Below are 10609 nucleotides of genomic sequence, written 5' to 3'. Positions count from 1 at the left end.
TGGTCTTGCCCGTGGGAAAGAACTTGGCTAGGAAGGTAGTGGAGCAGTTATCTCATGTAGTGTTTCTATCTTTGTTGGCATAAAACCATTGCTTTTCCTTCCCCAAGAGTGAGAATGGGAAGAGGCGAAGTAGTATGGCATCTTTGGTCACTCCTTTGATGGTGAAAGTGTTGTAGATCTCCAGGAAGTGTTGGAGATGTGCACTTGCATCTTCATGTGCCTTTCGACAAAATGGCTAGCTTGCACCATGTTGATGAGAGCTAGCTTGAGCTCAAAAGCATTGTCTCCAACATTGACTGTTAGTCTAGTACGGATGTTGGCTGTAGTTGGAGCAGAGAATTCATGGAGAGTCTTGTTTAGCCATGGCTTCAAATTCTGGTGTTAAACTTTGTCTTATCTAGTTGTCTTCCGATTCTAAAGCTGAGACTTTCTTGGGCTTAGCTCTAGTTCTCTTAAGTAATGCTTCTGGATTTTCAACGTAGTTTGTCGGAAGGTCAAAATCAGTCATACATTACCCTGCATAAGATACAAAAGTAGACAGAACAAGGGTAATCCTGTTTGAGCAGGGGTAAATGGTTCCCTCGATCACATCAATAAGTATAAGTTTATCAATATTTCCTTCTTCCCTAGCTACCTTCCCCAACAACGGCATCAAAAATGCTTGTTACTATTTATTAACTTGTCACTTATTTTAATAGCCACCTAATGAATGTCTACATCTCTTAACATTACTTTACCAGGTTATCATCCCTAGTGATGATGTCAGAGATGCTTATTGGTACTACTTAGCATTGCTACTAGAATAATACTAAGTAGCTCTTTATTATTTTATGTGACTAGGAAGATTATATATATAAGGGATCCGCAAGCGCACAGATAATATACCATTGTAGCACTTCACCCGAGAGTATTCTAGGTATCGTTATTTATATTTTTACCACAGGGAAGGTCTAGCAAGGACATGTATTGATAACTTATGCTATTTATGGAGAAGTTAACCATAACCAATATTCTACTCATAACAGGGGTAAGTCAAGAGTTAAATGTATATATGAATTGTGCATAATAACTAATCATTGATCACTCAGAGTACTCCTTTCTATGGCATTAGCATGGTTAAGTAGAATATTAGAGGAATAATTCCTAAGTCATTCTTAATTACAAGTCAAAGCATACATTGATTAGTGCAATTACACCTAGTAGTCATGGCTAAGATCAACTTCATATCTACACATATGGGATATTACTAAGGAAGATTAAGAATAGAGCTTGTCTTCCTTTGTAATTAGATCCTACTTGTATACCTATATTCGAGGAGTGGACTACAAAGGACTCAACGGGAGTCTCATATCCGCGATCTACCACATGGCCCAGAATATAGGGTGTATTCATAGATAAACAACGTATAAGCACCACGCTTATACAATATTGACCACTCACCCTATATACACCAGAGTGAGCCCTATACGAACTTATGCATGAACATAATGATAATCTAGCTATACTAAGTATATAACCAAAGTAGACCATGAACATGATAACTAGAAACATAAACGATATGAATAATATTGTCATAATAATTGTAGCAAACATATAAAAGTAATGAGAGATACAAAAGAGAGGGGGTACAAAGATTATACCAAACCATGCTCTTAACACGATTAGGAATCCAAGCAAAACCTGCTTGCCTTCCTCTAGACCTAGCCTAACTAGCTATGCCCTAAAATATGGTGGGGCTCTGAGGATTATTAGGGTTTCTGTCTTCTCAAATGACTTGATCAGGGTTTGATGATCTGATGCCTGGGGTGACAGGGGCTGGTATATATAGGCCGGAGCATCCATCCTGAGCCCTCGGATCAAACCGACTTGAATAAACGGCGTAGATGCAATCTAGGAGGCGGTCGAGAATCAACATAACAACGGAGGGCTGACAAGTGGGCCCCATGGGCCAGCGGTGTGTAGGTGGGGCCGGCCAGCCCCACCTGGAGGCGCCTCGCCCTTCGCTTTGGTGTGGTGTCCTCTCGAGTCTTCTGGAACCAACTGGGGTTGTTTTCGCTGTGAATAAGCGCGATTAAGTCTGACATCTAGGTCCACCTTGACGGTTTTCTAGATAAACCCTGCAGAAAGTACAGATTCACTAAAACTCATGGAATTTGTTAGTTTAAACCCCTAGACCTTCATTGGTGATTATATTTATGCCCTTATATATGTTATATTGACGGTTTATAATGGTTGTTAACTACCGTCAACAGCGTGCGCCCCAGCTCAGTCTGCCCAATTCCACCCGCGTTGGGGGATGCCTTCGAATGCATGGAGTTTCTGGGCGAAATCCTAGCACGATTTTGGCTGGCCGGACGATGGTGATGCCTTGAGCGCCAGATACCTCCTTGGAGGCATCGTTGAAGAAGCCCATGCTTTGGCATCAACGGCGCTAGATTCTGGGCGTAAGCCCAGTGTTAGAAGCCCAAGGCCAGCGGTAGTGGCGTCCATGGTTCTACATTTGGGCGTCACCCACGTTGCTGAAGGTGTCGCTCAAGAATCACCTATGGCTCGTCGCTTGCTCCCTTGGGCCCTCCTAACCGCTAGAGCCTGCTTGTCCCCCGTGTGGTCATCGTCGACTTCTGGTGGAGTTCCTCATTGTGCATGTCTATGCCTACATTCTTCTCACAATGGCCTATCTTGTAGCTCTTGACTTTGCTGTCGTCGCTTTTCTTTAGCGAATACTTTGCCGCCATTGTCATTGGTCCCGTCTCTGGTGGATGCTTTGCAGCCGAGAGTGTCATGGCATGTCCACCCCTGCGGATGCTCCGCCGCAATGGGCGTCACTTCTTCCTCGGTGGATGCTTGGCCATCGGTGGAATCACTGGCATATGCTTTGCAATCGTTGGCTTTTTGGTCCCCTCTCTGGTAGATGCTTTGCTACCGAGAGCGTGCTAGCCCTCTCTTGGCGGATACTTGGCCGCCATGGTCGCTTGGTCTTCACTAGCGGATGCTTTGCCGCCGATGCTCGTCTCTGTCACCACAGCACTGTCTTTTTTATAGGCCACCATTGCGTTGATGTATCCTTTCTTGCAGACTCAATTGGTAGGTTGTAGGGGCTGAGGGTAGTCGCTCTCTTTCTTCAATTCCTTTCTCGTTCTTACATTTCTTTCAATGTCACTCACCACTATCTTCGTGGTTTGTAATCTATGCTACGAGGGTTCTCTCGTAGTTGTGTCATGTAATTCTCTTCGTCTTAATGAAATATGGGTATACCCCGTTCGTGAAAAAAACACACTTGACAACCTCTAGATATTGTTGTATGGTGTTGGTGTGTAGTTTGTAGGCAATGGTTGTACGGTTTTCAGGCCAGATTTCCCTTATAAACTGGGTCAACTCTCCCCTTCTTATTAATATACGCTGGAACCAAAGGTTCACTCATAAACTGCTATCGATGTGTTACCTCTGGTCTAAGTTAAACTGTTTTAAAATTTAACTAAATTTACATAGAGTAGTATTAACTATTATGAAAATATACTCCACGTTGGAAATCTAATGATACTTATTTGATATCACAAATAGTAGATTTTCAAAAAATGGAGATAGCTTTGATTCAGCACTATAGCTAGAATTACATTCTTTTCAAAACCAGGAAGTATGCCGCAAATAATATAATTTCTCTAAAAGTCTAACTATTTGCTTACCTCTAAGTTTGTTTAATACCCTCCCAGCCCAACACCCCCCCAAATTAAACAAATGCAAATTTTGATTTGGTCTAAGTCTAACCATTCTAAATTCGACTAGTTTATTAAAAATAGTATCAACATATATGATTGGCTTCTTATTACTAGCCCATGCACTGTCGGAGCAAGAATCTCGCGTATCGTCAGCTCCACTTATGTATAGATTGCATTATTTCTAGTTTGTCGACCGTAAATCCATAAACTACTGCATGCGTGTAATGCCATCTCCTTCGCTGATTATCCCTTATTATATTGTAATTAAGAACCACCCGCATACACCTGCGGTGCAAAGTTATTCATTATATGACTGACCAGCATACGTATTAATTAAGCAGGTAGCCAGCAGCGTTTATTTAGAAATTAAGGACGTGTTGCGTCACAGAATAAATGGTGATTGTTACAGCCCAGCTGCGCTATCAGCGCTGCTAGCTTAGACTCTATCTTCTTCCTCCAATTGGAGTGCAGCACGAGCCTCTTGGAAACTGGTGGTTTCTCTCCAATGGCGATTTCATGGTTTCTTGGTGCATTGGGTTAAGAGAAGACCTGATTTCTTCATGAGGAAACCATTTCTAGGATTTTTGCTCTCTTTCTTCATTAATTACGTTGCCATGTCAGCATTTTGCCTACGTGGCAAGTCATTTAATAAGGATAAAAACCATCATCAATACACCATTGGGACTGCCCTTAGGCCTTGTTTAGTTTCCAAAAAAATTTGCCTTCTATAGTAAAAGAGCATGTTTGGACACATGTACGGAGTACTAAATGTAGACGAAAAAAAAACTAATTGCACAGTTCTCGGCAAAATCACGAGACAAATCTTTTAAGCCTAATTAGTCCATGAAAAGCCTTAAGTGCTACAGTAACCCACATGTGCTAATGACCGATTAATTAGTATCATTAGATTCGCCTCGCAGTTTCCTGATGGGTTCTGTAATTTGTTTTTTTATTAGTATCCAAAACCCCTCCCGACATCCTTTCGACACATCTGATGTGACACCCAAAAATTTTCACCTCCCCAACTATACACACCCTCAGCTCCGTTGGCGTTGCCCTTGCTTTGCATCGTTTTGTCCTATCCAGGATTATTGTATCCTGCACAGTAGCTACTGATCATGAATTAATAAGAAGCTGGATTGTGGGGGCCTGAGGGTCCAATACTGCCACCAATCAAGTAAAGGCATGGCCTATCAATAAATTACTAGTTGAATTCCCCAAGCGTTGCCGTGCGAGTAATTCGTTAACAGAAGCAGACTTCATAATACGCCTGTAACATTCCACAAAATCTCCTAAGCCCAAGTCCCAATTTTTTGAAATATTTCTACAAACATTGGGTGGTGATTGGTCATGTTGCATAGGAGCCGTAGCTAGTTGCACTGGATAATGAGGATGCCGCCCTAGGTGAGCATATGCATTATAAGAATACAACCTTGTGAGTTGCTTCTTCTTGGGTTTACGTATGACAAGTACCTAATTAAACGACTTACAACAAATTACTTTTGGCGTGAGTATGCTTCGTATCCCAAGTGTGAGTCCTAGCAATATCACAAGTATGAACCCTAGCAAGTCAAGTTAAAGTCTTGGCCCTACTGTATGCCTACCCATACGTGTATAGGTATACAGGTACATGGAGAAGGAAAATAAATAGAAATGGAGAAAATGGGGAAAAGGAAAAAGAGGAACTAGCCTAGTAGCCCAGCCCAACCGTCCTTCTCCACTCTCCTCTTTCCACGCATGCGGCCCAGCCCACCAGGCGGCTCCCTCTCACCCACACGCGCGCGCAGTCTAACGAGCCCGCGCCCTCGCGGACGCTCTCGGCACCCGCTTGTGGAGCCGCCCCCTCCCTCTCTCTTGCAACGCCGCTGGCATGTGGGACCCAAGGCCCCACCAGTCATCCCTTTCCTTCTCCCCCTCATGTGCTTTTCCTCCTTCCTGCGAGCTAGTCCACCAATGGAATCCGACGCCCACGCGTTGATCCTCGTCGTCCGCACGTGGCCCCTTCTTCATGCCGTTCACGGATGCACGCCATTCAGCCGAGAAATTTTCTGCATATTCTGTAGTAGACAGTGAACATTCGTGTATTATAAGGAAATGTATGTAACCGTACCCTATAAGAAGAGGACTCGGATGCCAACAAAATGTACATGACTTTTGCTCAACCACTAGAATTCATTGTTCCTTGATAATTGTGTCGGTGCGATGGAAGGCTTGGCATTCAGGTTGCAAGCGTTAGAACGCCTCGTTTCCCACACCTTGCTCAGGACAACTAGTTCCAACACAACATACAGTATTCAAGGGTATAAATGGCCATTCCTATCAAACCTTTGATCCTTGAAGGTAGAGCAGAGGTACAAGCCAAAACAGGTGCACCCACTCCATAAACTCTAGACTGAAGCATGTCACAGTGGATTTAGTAGAGCAGAATTAGTTTTAGTGGAGTGGAGCAGAGCAGTACCAAACAGGCCTTTAATTTTAAAATGCAAAATCTATGATGCCAGATATAGGTAAAAATGAGTTGTGTTTGTTTTTAACAACTATTTAGAATATTGTAATATTTTTTTGGCTTCGAGATCATTCGTTTTGATTTTTGTTAAATAAGAATTGAAAAATTAAACGTACATCTCACTCTCGTTCTCTCAACTGCTGGCATTAGCCTTCCGCCAAATTCACGATATATGGTCAACTATCATTAACCAGGCAACCTTCCGCCAAATTAATTGGCGATTCTTAAGCTGGTCTAAATGGAGGTAAGTTACATCAAGCAGATCCAAACGGTGGCATATAGTAAGTATATAATATATAGTACTTGTAACTTTGTCAATCTCCATAATTATTTACCGGCTCTATCTTCGATGATGTTCAAATGGACAGGGTTTGCATACAGATGTTTATAGGGTTGAGTGTGCATGCGTTTTGAGTGTATGCGTTGTACCGTGTCATTTCAAAAAAAATAACTCATTTATTTATTTTTGCAAAAGACAAATTTAAAAAATATAAATTCCGGCCCAACACATAACAGCCATCGGGCCGCTCAACAAGTAGCCATCGGCCCGATCATGGCATGGCATGGCATGCCGAACAAAGACAACATAAGAGACAGGTGGTGTTGGATATTGATCTAATGGTTCAAAATTCGCGTGTTTGTTTATTTGTATTTTATTTCTGTTTGTTGTTTGGTTGCTTTCTCCATTTTCAACAACCGGTTGTTGCCTGCCACCAGAACACTCGGTTAGGGCTCGTTCGGTTCTATAGGAATGCACCAAAAAATTGTTCCAGCTGATCAAATGCTATATAAATTAGCCAAGCAATCCCGGTAGCAGGCAGGATCCATGTTCAAGATAAGGGGTGCGGCTGCACCCATGAAAAAACAGAAAAACAATGATTATGTTCAATTTTACATCATATACGTATTCATACGGTAAAAATCTATGCACCGACAAGGCAAACACACCCCTCTTAAATTTGCTCTAGCTCCGTCCCTGTCCAGGGGGAATCGTTCCAGAGAATGATTCCCTAGCAACTGAACGAGACCCTAAGCAGTTTACACTTTTCACCTCTAGTCAAAAGATGGGAAAGGTATATAGCCGCCATTTTCAACCTCTAGTAAAAAGATGGGAAAGGTTGCGGCCACTACCGGACCGGTACGCGCGCACCATGCAGCACTCATTTGTAGTTGTAGTGAGCCACTGAGACTTTGAAGCTTGAATGAATGATGAAACACGATGCAAGGGTCAACGACAACTAGACTTGTTCTACCACTGGAAGAACCGTAGAAGCTCAAACTTTCAAGCATAAATCGACATCGAGCATGCTGCATGCGTGCTCGCCCAACCTATTTCCCCTTAGCCCGGACATAGAACACTGAACATTTTCAGGGAGCAGGTGTCACAAGAAACATTACAATTACAAATGACCGAGCTAAATACACCCCTGCATCTGCATCTGCGTCTACTCCTAACAACATGGTTCCTTTTGTTCCTCCGAATTCAGTCCACCGCTGTCGCGGCTGCTGTTCCAGTTTCTAGGAATCTCCGCTGCATCCCCCACGAGCGGGATGCTCTTCTTGACTTCAGGGCCGGCCTCATCGATCCTGAAAACTATCTGTCATCATGGCAAGGCAAAGATTGCTGCCAGTGGAACGGCATCCGCTGCAGCAACCGCACCGGCCATGTCGTGGAGCTCTCCCTGAGCTTCACGAATGTCGGCTTCCGGGACGGTCAGATGAGCTCATCCTTGCTGGGTTTAAAGAACCTGAGGACACTAGAGCTTAGCAGCGGCAAATTCACTGGAACTCCTATCCCGGAGTTCATCGGCGGCCTCAAGAACCTGAGGTACCTCTCCCTCTCCTCTGCAATGTTTGGTGGGCGGGTGCCGCCCCAGCTTGGTAACCTCTCCAAGTTGCTCCCCACCTTGATCTGAACGGCTTATCTTGGGATTCCTTTATTTATTCGGCTGATCTTGCATGGTTGTCACGCCTCACAACATTACAGTACCTTGATTTGAGCATGGTGAACCTTAGCAAGGTGATTGACTGGGCTCATGTAGTCAACAAGCTTCCTTCCCTTGTCACACTTAGTCTGAGCGGCTGTGGGCTCCGAAATGTCATTCCATCACCAGGTCATATTAACCTGACATCACTTGAGTACCTCGAGCTCTCCGGCAATGAGTTTAGTAGCTCTTCTGTTGTAACCAAAAACTTATTTTGGGACCTACCTAGTCTCCTTCACCTTGGCATGAGTGTGTGCGGACTCCAAGGTTCAATTCCTCAAAACGTGGGAAATATGACGTCAGTCACAAGATTAGAACAACCTAACCAGTACCGTGCCCACAACCTTCAAGAACCTGCACAACTTGGAGGAATTGAGTCTTTATATGAATAGCACAATAGCCCAATTGCAGTACTACTGGAGAGATTTCCTGCTGAAAATAGGCTACAAGACTTAATTTTATTTGAGAATAAGCTTACTGGGAATCTGCCTTCTCAGCTCGGACATCTCAGAAATTTGACCACTCTTATGCTTAGTGATAACTTGCTTACAGGATAGCTACCTACTGGCATATCAGCACTCAGAAAGTTGACAGAATTATGGCTTGATTCTAACAACCTGGAAGGTACAATCAATGAAACCCATTTTACAGAAATGGCTAGCCTGACTCATCTAATGTTATATGGCAACTCATTATCTATGGTGTTCAAACATGGCTGGATTCCTCCGTTTAAACTAGTTGATGCTGGATTACAGTCTTGCGTGCTAGCGCCTAGGTTTCCAGAGTGGCTAAGATCACAGAATGATATGCATGTTCTTGGTATATCAAATACAAGTATAGTTGGTCCGATACCTCCTTGGTTTTGGGTCACGTTCTCTGGGATTCAACATTTGGTTTTATCAAGAAATCAGATCAGCGGCTTGTTGTCACCAACAATGTTCAGGAAAATGGAGTCAGACACTATGGATTTCAGTGACAACTGTTTGGTTGGTCCCATTCCAAAGTTACCCAAAGATTTAAAATCCTTGGACCTCTCCAGAAACAATTTGTCAGGGAAGTTTCCATCAGATTTAGGAGCTCCACTTTTAAAAGCACTTATGCTTTACAAAAATTCTCTCTCTGGTAGAATACCTCGCTACTTTTGCCACTTGGAAAATTTAGTTTTGTTAGACTTGTCAGAAAACCGACTGCGTGGACTATTTCCCAGCTGCGTGGAGCAACAAAAGGCAGGGAGTTCACCTACAAAAAAGAATAGTAGCTCATCAAGTATTTACATCTTGAACCTGAACACAAACTATCTGTCTGGAAAATTCCCAACATTTCTTCTTAAGTGTCAGGAACTGATTTTTCTTGACCTTTCATATAATCAATTTTCTGGAATGTTGCCCACACGGATAGGGGATAGATTACCCTCATTGTCGTTTCTAAGTTTGCGCTCAAATTTGTTTTCTGGCCACATACCACAACAAATTTCCAAGATGAAGCAGCTGCAGTATTTAGACTTGGCTTGTAACAATATATCTGGGATAATACCAGAATCACTTGCAGAGTTGATAGCTATGGCTGTTCCTCCTCAAGAGGATGGCCCACTTTTAGACATGGTTGATTACGGCCTCAGCAGTGATGAAATTGATGTGGTTTCTTATACTGATAGTTCATTGGTGGTCATGAAAGGGCAACAGCTTGAATTCACGAGTGGAATCGTCTACATGGTAAATATTGATTTTTCATGCAATAGTTTGACAGGACACATTCCTGAAGAAATTGGTAGGCTTCCTGCTTTGAAGAACTTAAACCTATCGTGGAATCATCTTAGTGGGATGATCCCTGACAGTATTGGTGAAGTACACTCGTTGGAATCACTTGACCTATCACATAATAGTTTTTTCGGGGAAATCCCAGCAGGCAATCAGTTCTAACATCATTGATCTTCTTGAACCTGACCTATAATGATCTGACAGGAAGGATACCATCTGGCAATCAACTGCAAACACCTAGTGACCAAGCATCCATTTATATCGGCAACCCCGGTCTCTGTGGTCCTCCTCTGTCCAAAAATTGTTTAGAACCTGGTTTAACTCCAGCTACTCCAGAAGGTCACAAAGATGGAGGTGATATTGCTTTCAATTTCCTGGCTATTGGTTGTGGATATGTAATGGGTCTCTGGATAGTCTTTTGTCTCTTCCTATTTAAAAGGAACTGGAGAGTTGTTTGTTTCTCATTCTCTGACAGCTTATATGATTGGGTTTATGTGAAAGTGGCTCTGAGCAGGGCTTTCAAGACATGGCGAAAAGTATAGCAGAGATCAAAAGCACCTGGTGGCTCTTAGCTCCACATCTTATGTAGATGTGAAAATTTCATCTACCGGTTGTAACTAGGAACTAGGAATCTAGATCAACATA

The 10609-nt window shown here is 43.0% G+C and overlaps 1 pseudogene; it reads left to right on the top strand.

The window, feature by feature from the left end:
- Positions 1-7628: 7628 nt before the first annotated feature.
- On the top strand, positions 7629-10609 carry LOC136507618 (receptor-like protein EIX2; annotated as a pseudogene).

The sequence above is a fragment of the Miscanthus floridulus genome, chromosome 15, assembly GCF_019320115.1.
Source record: "Miscanthus floridulus cultivar M001 chromosome 15, ASM1932011v1, whole genome shotgun sequence".
NCBI lineage: Eukaryota > Viridiplantae > Streptophyta > Magnoliopsida > Poales > Poaceae > Miscanthus > Miscanthus floridulus.
The sequence above is the reverse complement of the archived record's forward strand: the minus strand, read 5'-3'. Positions and strand labels throughout refer to the sequence as shown.